This window comes from Rhyacophila brunnea, unplaced genomic scaffold (genome assembly GCF_057557595.1).
Source record: "Rhyacophila brunnea isolate RB1 unplaced genomic scaffold, BYU_Rbru_1.0 scaffold_2, whole genome shotgun sequence".
In the NCBI taxonomy this organism is placed as follows: domain Eukaryota; kingdom Metazoa; phylum Arthropoda; class Insecta; order Trichoptera; family Rhyacophilidae; genus Rhyacophila; species Rhyacophila brunnea.
This window is the reverse complement of record NW_028232859.1, coordinates 18,905,512-18,917,923: the sequence shown is the minus strand read 5'-3', so window position 1 is coordinate 18,917,923 and position 12,412 is coordinate 18,905,512.

The following is a 12,412-nucleotide window of genomic DNA, read 5'->3' as shown; positions in this document are numbered from 1 at the left end:
TAAAATGTTAATTATATTATGCTGATCTACGATGGTCTCATTAAGTTTTAATCAATCTAGCTTTATGACTATTAACGTGTTTAATTGGGACCAAGGGCTAACAAAAACGCCAGCCTAGAATAAAAATATTTAATAAAATTGCAGTTGTTTGTACATATCAATATGTACAAAATATAAAAAAAAAAAACGCAAATGGGCCCCTCAGATAATGGTTACTTAAACCCTTACGGCTAAAATTATTAAACATGGAACATGCTTTACCTACTGATTCTCTGAATGCTGGTTGTTCAAATTCGAAAGAATGTTTATTTGTCAAAGTAACCGAATCCAAAGGATTCAAACAATTTTACTTTTCTGCATTATGAATTCATATAGTATTGTTGCCAAAAACTATGAATAAATAAATAACCGAATATAAAATGGTTTCATTTTATTTTTCATAGAATTCGTCTGACGACACAATGCCTTCTTTTTCTCACGCAGAATTTCTTCGTAGCATCCTAATATTTTTATTCCTTGCTTTGTAGCTTTAACTCGTTCATCTTTGGAGTCTATATTTTCTAAAATGTTACCAAAATGCCCTTTTCAGTTAGGCTTAAACCTATTATCAAGCATGCAATAATTCTCATGTGATTTTCTGGTGTAACGTGGTCTGAAGTGACCAAATGAAAAAATCAAAAACCGCGTAACTCCGAGTTTGCGTAAGTCAGGTATTTATGAAAATTATATTTTATTTATTATATTATTAAATATATTATATATTATTATTATTATTTATACATATAAATGTTTTTATTACCATATAGTTATATACCCGTATGTTCACGTTTCTTCAATGATTCTTGGCTATAATTAATGGAAATAAAATATAATATATGAATCTTTCTATAAAATATATTTTGTTAGTGGCAAATTACTATATAATAATATGAAAACACCCTATTTACTACGAATAAAGTATTGACATTTTACAATTCTCTTTAAAAAAGTTTCACAAAAAAAAATATCGAGAAAATTCGAGAATTTCATATTATATTCATTCCTTTTTATTTTTAGGTACAAGTGTGTGAAGAGAAAATACAAAAATATAAAAAAAGCACAATATAATAATATGTACGTAACACTTTTACTTTCATATTGTAGTGAAAGAACGTGTACATAGGCATTTCTACGCAAACAAAGAAAATCTTCCATTATTTGATAATTTCTTACAACATGAGTAGAATGGAAAAGCATTGGTCTCGTATCGATCCTTAGGGGAAAAGGAGTGTTTTTAGGCACAACAAAAAAGCGTTTTATTGTACCCACCTCTTTAGATGGCTAGCGTTTTATATAAGTATTATTGATAATGGATATATTAGACCAGTGTTTTTTAAACACACACCACGCTAGTTCCCTTTTCAAAACAGAGTTTACTTGTGGACGCCAACCACTTTTGGTAGGTAATTAATAATCGATTATCATTTTTTTTCTAATTCTCAATAAAGTCTATCTATATGCGGTATCAGTTTTTGCAACATTACTTTTCCCATTTTTTAAATTATGGTTTTTTTGCTAGAATAATTAGATGGCAATACTCCGATAATCATTGATAAGTTTTACATTAAAAATTTTCATATAGGTACCTGCAAAAAGTACGCATACCACAGTTTGGGAAATACTGTATTTTTTTTAAAATATAAATAACCATGCCCTTGTTTTTTCCAACCAGGTGGTTGGGTGGGTTAGTTGCATTGATGTGGGGCTAATTAAGTTCCTCCATTTATATCTTTAATTTTCTTTATGGTCAGGATTAAATATTTTGTGTAGTGTTCTTGTGTTGTTCTATTGCTTAGTACGTCGTGAGGCTTTTGGAGGTCAATTTCATGATTATGCTGTCTACACCGAGTCCTGAGAGTCCATCGCTCCCTGTATTAAACTATAATACCTACTTTCAGTAAGTATTATAAACATATGCTTAACGACGGAGAAAGGGTGGAGACTGAGATATAGCAACGCACTGTACACTTTTTACAAAAGCTCACACATCGTACAGTCCATCAAATATAGTAGCCTTATACGGTTGAGCCATGTACACGCATAGAAACAAACTGATACTCTAGAGACCAGAAGTCAAAGAATGAACTAATTGATCTCGGAAAAGGTGGAACGGTAGTGTAGAGGCACTTGGGTAGAATATTAAAACATAATAACTTCAGTTTAATTGGTAATTGAGCTTAAACATATAAAAGTATAGATATTTCAATTTTTAAAATTTTGCCCCGTCTATATAATAATGTTAGTTGAAAATTTCCCTCTGAGGTAGATGAAACCGGTCCTAATTTATTGATTAAAAATGGAATAAGTACTACAAAAAAATGCGTTTTATTAAATTAAACAACAATAATAATGTTAATATTTTATCACATATAACTATTTTGCTATACTCTGTGCTCAAAATTATTTTTAAAGAAAACTACCGAATTAAATGAAGCTTTTTAGTGAGATGTGTTGTATACGATATGTTTATAGTATTTGACTTACTTAAAAATATTTTTTAAAAAAAATCATTAAATAATAGCATTAAAATCCATATATATATATATATATATATATATAAAACAAAGTCGGGTTAGTTACACCATTTATAACTCAAGAACGGCTGGACCGATTTTAATGATCTTTGATTTGTTGGATTTGTCTCCGCCCCGAATATCAGAATAACTATTAAAACATTGGATAAATCAAGGAAAAATAAATTATGAAGAAGATTAATTTTCTCATACATTTTGTATGGAAAGGCTTATGACTGACATCGATGAATTTGAACGATGAAAACCTCGCGCATTCGAAAATAAAAGAAAATCACAAAAAAATTAAATCCGTATACAACGCCATCTCTGATACATGACAGAAACAATAAAGAAGAAACAAACAAACAAAAGAAAGAATGATAGTCGAAATGTCTAACTGTCAATGGTGTAGTGTGCCCAACATTTCGTGCTTGATGTTAACAGCTCAATTTGCTTGAAAACGATACTCATTGGGATATGACAATCGCTGAAGCAATTGTTTCTGCATCTCCAAGTCAGATACGCACATTATTTGATATCATTATTTCGACATGCTTCCCATCGAATCCACCTGAACTGTGGAACAAGTGAAAGGATGACATGTCAGAAGACATTTTACATCGAATTTGTGTCAGTTCAGGAAATCCCGATCTCGAGGTGAATGAGAAGATACATAACCAGGCTTTGATTTTGATCGAATACATGTGTTACCTCATGTGCGGCAGTTTTTTAGTCAAGTTAGGAATGCCAACGCCACATCGTGGAATGAACGACGCTTTCAATCGAGAATTGGAACGTGATCGTGAATATGATCGAGATGCATTGAACCAATCAGTTTGAACGAATGTACCACTGTTGAACCCTCAACAGAAGGAAGTTAATGTTAATGAAGACAATTGATGATGGAAATGGTGGCTTATTTTTTCTCGACGCGCCCGATGGAACTGGGAAGACATTCCTCATGTCATTGATTTTGGCTCCTGTTCGTGCGAGATCCAAAAATGCTGTAGCAGTTGCTTCTTCTGTGATAGCGGCCACGTTTTTAGAAGAATGCCGAACGCCTCATTCAACGTTGAAATTGCCGACTGAAAAACCGACATGCAACATTGCGAAATACTCAGCAATGGCCAAAGTTCTGTTAGCAAGTAAAATCATCACCTGGGATGAATGCACAATAGCGCACAAATGCGCATTGAAAGCACTCAATTGAACTATGAAAGATCTGCGCAATGACTCAAGAAGTTTTGGAGGCGCAATGATTCTACTATCTGGCGATTTTCGCTAAACACTACCAGTCATTATAAGATCGACCGCTGCTGATGAAATAAATGCTTGCCCCAAATCATCGACTCTGTGGTACTATGTGAAGACACTTCAGCTGATGACAAACATGCAAGTTGCATTGCTAAACGATCCATCTGCCGAAGATTTCTCCAAGCAATTGCTGACTATCGGTAACGGCCGTGTTCCTGTCGATAAATCAAGCGGATTGATTTCGTTTCCACTGAATTTTTCCAATTTCGTCTTAACTAAGGACGAACTCATCAACAAAGTGTTACCGACCATCATTGTTAATAACAAACATGACAATTGGTTGAGTGAACGAGCATTCTTGCGGTAAAGAACAAAGATGTGGATCACTTAAACTTCACAATTCAAAATCAAATTGTTGGTCCACTGCATTCCTTCAAATCTATCGACTGTGTAACAAACAAAGACAAAGCAACCAACTATCCAACTGAATTTTCTGTTCTGCCTGGCTTGCCACCGCACAATTTACGATTGAAGGTTAGCTCGGTAGTCATCATTGAATTGAAATTGAATTACAATATGTGAATTTACCAGACCCAGGATTCGAACATGGGACCCTCGACACTATAGACCGGCGCTTAATCCACGCGGCCATCGTGTGTGTACAGTGTGTACAGTTCAATATAATTAAAATAATTTTCATTTTGATTTGATTTTTGCACATTTATTGAACTTATTCATTTTGAGTATTCATTTTAACTTAATAAAAAACTGAATTTAATTCAGCTAATAAGTTAACACAAGATTATTGATTCTAAGGCGGTATGAAGTTTGCCGGGTCAGCTAGTATATATATATATATTAGTGCTGATTTTTAGTAGAAGTAGAAATTTCTGACAAATACTTATATTATATCTGCTTTAATATGGTGAGTCTGCTTTTATCGGAAGTTAGATATTATCGCCACCACTTCGTGTTTTGATGCAACCATTCTGAATAATGGTTTTTCATTGAATTGAACCATTTTCTACTATCGACCATCATGAAAGACTTTCCTTTATCGGCATTTTTACTTTTTCCTTCGAATGATTGGTTGCAACACAAAACTTGGAATTTCTTGCAATATATTTTAAGTAACTAAATTTAATCGGAAATGATAATAGAAGTTATTTTTGGTAAACTTGAAATGCTTTTAAGCTGGATACTCGTAATATAATTTGCATACAATTTTCTTAAATCATATTGCTAGAATTAGACCTTTAATGTCAGATGAGATTTTCTCAAAATATTTCATTTCGCCAATATTTGCTATCGATATTAAGCTATATTAATAACCGGTGGGAAACTCCATAGAACATACCTTCGAAAGGCTTATGTGGTCTAAAGTTGTAAGCCAGCACTTTGGAAAATAACAACATTATTTACACCGACCTTCCACGCACAATGTACTTCGCAATCATTGTAAAGGGTTGGTCTTTATTTTAAGCTTTGTCTACCTGGAAATTTCGAGAACAAAAGTCGGAAAAGGACGTGAAAAACTCGTTTCCTCCAAAGGGATGAACTCATTTTTCTTTTTATACGAATGTTACTTGACGCTGTTCCCTGTTAGGTATTATTCAATATTGGATTTTTATTCGATTTCTCGGATCATTGCACAGACGTTTCGGGTTCACGCTTGTAAATAATACGTATGTGGGTACTTTATGGTATATTTTTTTAATACTACTTGAATTATCTAGCATCTCTCATTAAAATCATCAAATTATTTAATTGCATTACACTATAATACACTATACCTATAAAGTTAATTTGCTTTATATTACATTTATTCAAGGATTAACTTTTTGAACATTTAAATCAAAATTTAATAAATATTCTGAAATTAATTAAATGAAATTTAATGAAATATTTTTAAAATTTTGCGAATGTCACATTTTTTATTGAACATATTTCGCAATTTATCTGAGGTGTTGCTAAAATACTATATATGTACATTAAAATTTCATGTCACAATTTTATTACAGAAAAATTTTAACGAGAAAAATATATAAGTATATTATTTACTAAATAATATCATTCAATCAAAACATGAATTTTGAGTGTATGCATATACGCCGATTGCAAATAGATACATAAAATACAAGAATATGTGTGTAAAAAATTGAAAAATACATCATGACTTCTAATCATAAGAAAAATCGTACTCAATTTTGTTTTGGTTTCACAACCAAACTAAATAAACATTACATAATATTGTATAGAATATATTTCTATGGCAAAAACCTGATCCGTATAACTTGGATAATTGAAAAATATCTCTCAGCAAACTCACGCGATATCGTATGAAATAAAACGTACATAAGAAAACATCAATCGAATACATTGAAACATCCCTTTGTTATCCTCCGGGGAGGTTTGCTCTCATATCACTTCCACAAAATGTAGCGGAAACTTTTCAAACGTGTCGGGGGTGTTAAAAATTATGAAATAACTTTTTCAACTCTGACATTTCGCTTCGTTTATGAGAATGGATGTTCCACTTTTCCTTTGTAGCTATAAATATGAAAACATATTCATTTAATTTTAACAAGAATCTACTTATTAATTATACAAACTTTATTAGTATTATAAAAAAATGTATGTAAAGTCATATTTTATATGAAAATATAAGGCGGAAATGTTTTCATTCATTAGCTAATACCAATATACTGATAATATTATAATATATATGTTCTATAAGTATTTTTTACGGCTGCTTTACTGGTACACGTCCGACTATTAGTAGGTGACAGCGAATGTCCCTTGTAGGTTGGAATGAATAGTATGACGAAATTAAATCGCAAATGTCGACTGGGAATATGTCATGAATCAACCTACATTTTATATACAATTAACATATAGATCAAAATTAATTATTTTTTACATAATCTTTGAAATAGTTCTTTCATGTATCGTTCATTAAAATATATAAAGTATTAAGTAATACCATGTTATTTAAATAAATGTTTTTTCCCTCCAATTCGCCTTAAAATTTGACCTTATAAAATTATATTCCATAGAAATCATATACATCGGATATTGAATGTTTTTTTAAGTTACCAGTATCATTTTTTCGCCATCTACATAGAAATTTATTTTACTAAAAGTATTTGTTTTTTTTGTATTTCATCTAAAATATGTACATATTATTATATATCTAAAAAAACGTATGACTACAGAAAATCGATGATACAGCTATATTAGTTATCGCGATAGCTGACTATTTATTGGGAGAAGGAAGCGAAAGCGGATAGTTGATACCATTGTTAACCCAAATATATGTGATTTTTCGAACAGAAAATAGCAACTCATCCTCACAGTTATTCAAAAGGTCTAACTATTTAAACTATTATTATCATACATATGCTATAAACAGTAGATTTTTTATTGAGTTATCTCTGTACGCGTGAAAGAGTTCAAACGAGGGAGGATTTTGTATTCTAGCATCGTCTATTGTTATACATTGTAAAATAGATAAATTTAATTGTTGTCATTATTGTGTATAATATAATACATGTATATATAATATGTAATAAAACTGAATACATTTGTCTGTCATGCAAAATATATAATAGTAGTTTTCAAGATTTGGTTTCGATAGTATAGATGTATAATTTATTTGGCGGTGAAATCTCTACGTTATGAGTGAAAAGCCTAAAAGACCTGAAAAAGATTGAAGAAGATATTATGCATACCCTGTACAAGGTAGCAAGCTCTAAATATTGATATCACTAAAATCATTTTTTTTCCCCGATTTTTGGTATGCTACCCCTTGTAGAAAGCGAAAAATTCGTACATCGCACAGTATTTCTAACCGTATTCTAAATATAAGTTATAATTATTTCTATATCTTTTGCAGATATACTGTATTAATTATTTAAATTGGAAAGTTATGCAAAATAAAATGGTTTTACAAGACGTGTCATTGATATAACATTCTTCAATGTGAATTTTAGATTTCTGGGTCATACTTAAAGAGGTGTCAAATATCACTCTTAAAGGGATAAATGTATAGGACGTTGTTAAATGTATGCCTCTAAATTCTAAAGTGCTTACTGTAAAATTCGGAAATACTGACTAAGATATTATTTCAACACTCATTTAGTACTAACACCGCGACTGGCGCGTTTGGAGTTCTTGGCCATTAGATATAGTTAACGTGTTATTTAAATGTGGTAATTAAAAACAATTAAAAGGTAAGCAGTGATAAACAGTAATATTATTAAACCTGAAAAATACATTGCGAAGAAAAAAACAAACATAATACAATACATAAAAAAATGTCTAAATGGTACTAGGATGCTATGATATTATATTCTAATTGTCATGTCGACCTTTTAATATATATATATATATATATATATATATCTATTGCGGACCAAAATATTAGAAGTTTAACATTGATACTAAAACTTCTCATTGGTGTGGTGGTCCCTAAGTACACAATATAGATCACACGCTTCATAAGCTAACAGGACAATCTGTATTTTGTGGAATCCGAAGTTTAGAATAAAGCTTCCTTCGCACTTGTCGCGTAAAATAAATGGCGTTTAGTTAACCATTGACCAAGCCAGTAACTCGATTTAACATAAATCAAGTAACTTGGCCATACAACTTACTATCACGAGCAAAGGGATTTATACAGATTTTTTTTTAAAACTTAAATTAGGAGAATATAATATAATTTTATTTTCAAGAACATTTACATTTTAAACGGTTTAGGATAATGTTTAAAACTATTTTTCAACATATAATTTGTAGCATTTAATGCTCTTTTTTTGGAAGTGTATGAATATTTGAATTAAAAAATATATATTTATTTTTCTTGTTTTTTTCAAAAATTACCTATATTTTAAAAATATATTATGTGTTTTTCTCACCTTTAATCAGTGGCGAAGGGTGCATGTTGAAGGTAGGTAGGCTGTGGTAGATAACAGAACAAAAAGTCCTATGACAGTCATATATTATACAGTAGGTACCTACTTAAGTTTGACTTTTTTCATCTTCAGTATTTTACTGATTAAAAATAGTACATTTTGCCTTTTTATAATAGATATTAAATAAAAGTAACACCCAACCGTGACTTGAACTGGCATGGTGACTGAAACATGGCAGTCCGGCGTTTATCAACCCGGTGCACCGAAATGAATGTGTATTTTTACACCAGAGGGCCTGTCAGGCTTAAATATCTACAGCGTCAGGTCATGTGATAGTATGACATTAATTTTGACACTGTGTGTAATAGTACATAATGTGTTTTTTGCGTAAAATTCACCAAATTAGTGGAAGCCTTTATTGGAATGTGTCGGTATAATAGCTGCATACGTATTATTGTTAATAGCTATATATGTCCGTCTAGTTAAACAAGCCGGCAGTAAATGTGAAAACCTACAGACAGCTTATGTCGTTAAAAAATTGTATATTTTGTTGTTGAATATAAAATAATGAAGTTAGGCAATTCAAAATTATTATAATTAAGAAGGTAGTATTTAAATCAATTAGAATGGAATTTTTGACACTGCTCTTTACAGATTATTCTGTAAAAATCTCTGCACCCTACATTTAAATTCTCATATTGATTGTAAAAACAAACAGCATGCTGATTCCAAGCCAAGGGGTATTGTATTGTCTTTGTAATAAAAGACAAACTATCTACTGGAAAGTGTACCGCCACTCAGATATAACTGACAAAGGCAATTCGGCGATTAAAACCGAAGCGCGGTTGCCTATGTTATTAATCACTTTTAATTACTGTTTCATTTAAGCTGACTTTGATGGACGGCGCAATTTTATTGAGAGCCTCAAATTGTTCCCCGGCTCTAATTAAATCGCATCAAAAAGAAACCATCTCGCGATTCAGTATCACGTCTCATTAAAAAAAATACAAATTATTAACTTCAACTATTTATCACCCGAAAGATTTTCTTTTGAATCATGATTTTTCTTTTACCACTCACGGGTTTATTAATAATAAACTTCTATTGTCTGAATAAAATTAGTATAAATGATACAATAATTTTTCTTCTCACTTAAAGACTCCACAGGATAAAAAATATTCGCACAGTGACCGCTAGCGAAAACTTTACACAGTGAATTTTGCATTTAAGGCTATACTTCAGCTGGGGCAGGGTCTAAAACCATCGTGACTACGCGACGCAAAGATTGTGTCGTTTAATGTTTTGTTTACTGTTCTATTAGTAACAATAATAATATATATTTATTGTCATGTTTCTTTTACAAGTAAATGGGTAACGGTTTTTAGTCATCTTTACACGATTAAAGAATTAATTCCCCCGTCGCCATCACGAAGCAAATTGACGTGTTCACAGCTCGACTTTTGCTCTCCGATTACCAGCGAGTCCAAAATTTCGTCGCACCTATAGTTGAAAATTATTTACCGTTTCACTGAAGTATGCTCTTAACATGAAAACTGCGCGCTAGTTTCATTAACGATATTATAGATTATCAATTTTTACAATCAATATCTACATAAAAGATGATTTCATATGAAAAATATTTAAAAATATACCATGTCTTTTATTCAACAAATAATTCACAAGATTTTGATAATGTAACTTTCCATATATTGAACATACATAACTTTAAAACACCTCAAACATCATTTACTAGAAAAAATCATATTTGAAAACACAATTTACATTCACACAAATTTGTGAATTATTCGTTAAAAAAAGAAATGGTTTATTAAAAATTGTTAGCTAGTTCAAGTAGACGATATAACTAAAATAATTGGTGAGAGCCGCGTATATTCCTTGATTTAATACACAAAAGCCGATAGTCAATAATAACGCAATTTGATAAGCATTTCATGTATGACCTACTAGTTTAAAAAGTCGTAATTAGATAGGAGGCTCGTAGCATAATTGGCTAATGCACAGTTGGCGCAATACCAGTGGTTATACGGCTTCAGATCCCGTCGAGCATCGTATGAATATAAATTGTTAAATTTGGATGTTTTAATTAATGTTCTCTCAACTGAAACAATATTTTTGATGGATACAAAAATTGCAACTATCAGAATCGTGATATACCGAGGAAAGTCAGCATATTATAAATATTATGTTTATTCGAACCGTTTCTATTAACTATTTTGCCTCTACTGTGATTTTCAACAGTGAAATTCACACGGCATCGAAACAAATGCAGGTCGGAAATTTGCAAGCCAACGCATCGTGTAACTTTCATTTTATCCATCCGTAAGCCGATACAAACGTTACAGGGGCGGTGCGACAAATTCGATAGTGGTGCAAATACTTTGCATTGGCTATGGCGTCCTGTTAACTATTTAAAATCATAAAAGGGTTTTTAGGTACATTATTTTAATATATTGTAAATATTTAGTTTAAGGATAATAATATCTACCCATATTAATTCATTAATCTAGTTTGCTTAAAAGTTTTATTTCTCTTATATGTCGATAAATCGATGATTTTTCATTCAATTCATCTAGCCTGCCCATATCAGATTTATAATCTTGATGCATGAGATCTTCTTTTAGATGGATTGGTTGTATTTACTGGAGAATATGGGAAAATAACACTATGAACTTAAACTAGTGAAGAAAGCAAGTATAAGTCTTCGCCCAATACAGTAAATTGCTTATAATTGCTGTAATGATAACGGTATTTATATGATAATATTATTGATCTCTAATTTATGTCATATTTTGATAGATGAACATTTTAATACTCATCAGTAAACATAGAACATTTATCTTTTCTTCTTAGACTCACCAAAGTAAAAAATAAATAAATAACTCAAAATATTACATTTTACATTAGTGTTAATTCTAATAAAAAAGAACACTAAAATTTTATTCTCTAAGTATTCATGAGAACTCATAATTATGGCTTGTTGAATAGTATAAGAATATTGTAATAATTTAAGTAAAACTAAAAGAAATTTCCATCTTCAAGGCCCATGACACGGATTTCCACATGTATATAATTGTAATCAAATAAGAACATTCCAATTGGATACATTTGAAACCAAGTAAGATCTGCATTGACGCTGCATCGTCTGCGTGGCCGAGGCCCCAAGTGAATCATGTTGGCTTCTAAAAAGTGGAGGTTGTATAAATTATCTTTTTTACGAGGAATATTTTTAAGCCGTTTACACTAAGATGGATGGTTGCTACATCAGTCCCGTGCAGCATTGCTTTGGAACAAGGAAGTGTGGCACTATTTTTTTTACATTCTGACACGTTTATAGCGTCATGGAAGGCGGCCGTGCACAAACCGCGGCTGCGTATACATGGCGGGTGGAGATGGGACAAATCAAATCATTGAATATTAGAACAGAATCAAATACACTTTGATAAAATAAGATATATTTGTTTCCCAGCCGCGTGTTTCAATCCAAATCCCGGGACTTACATTATATAAACTATCTACTTTGAAGTCATATATTATCTCGATTAATAAAGTTATATTTTTTTGTTACCTATGTTAGTATACGACATTATAATAACGAAATATTATGTTGAGTAAATGTGTTCTAATACTAAATAATAATAATAAAACGTAATAATATAAAAAAAGACAAACTCA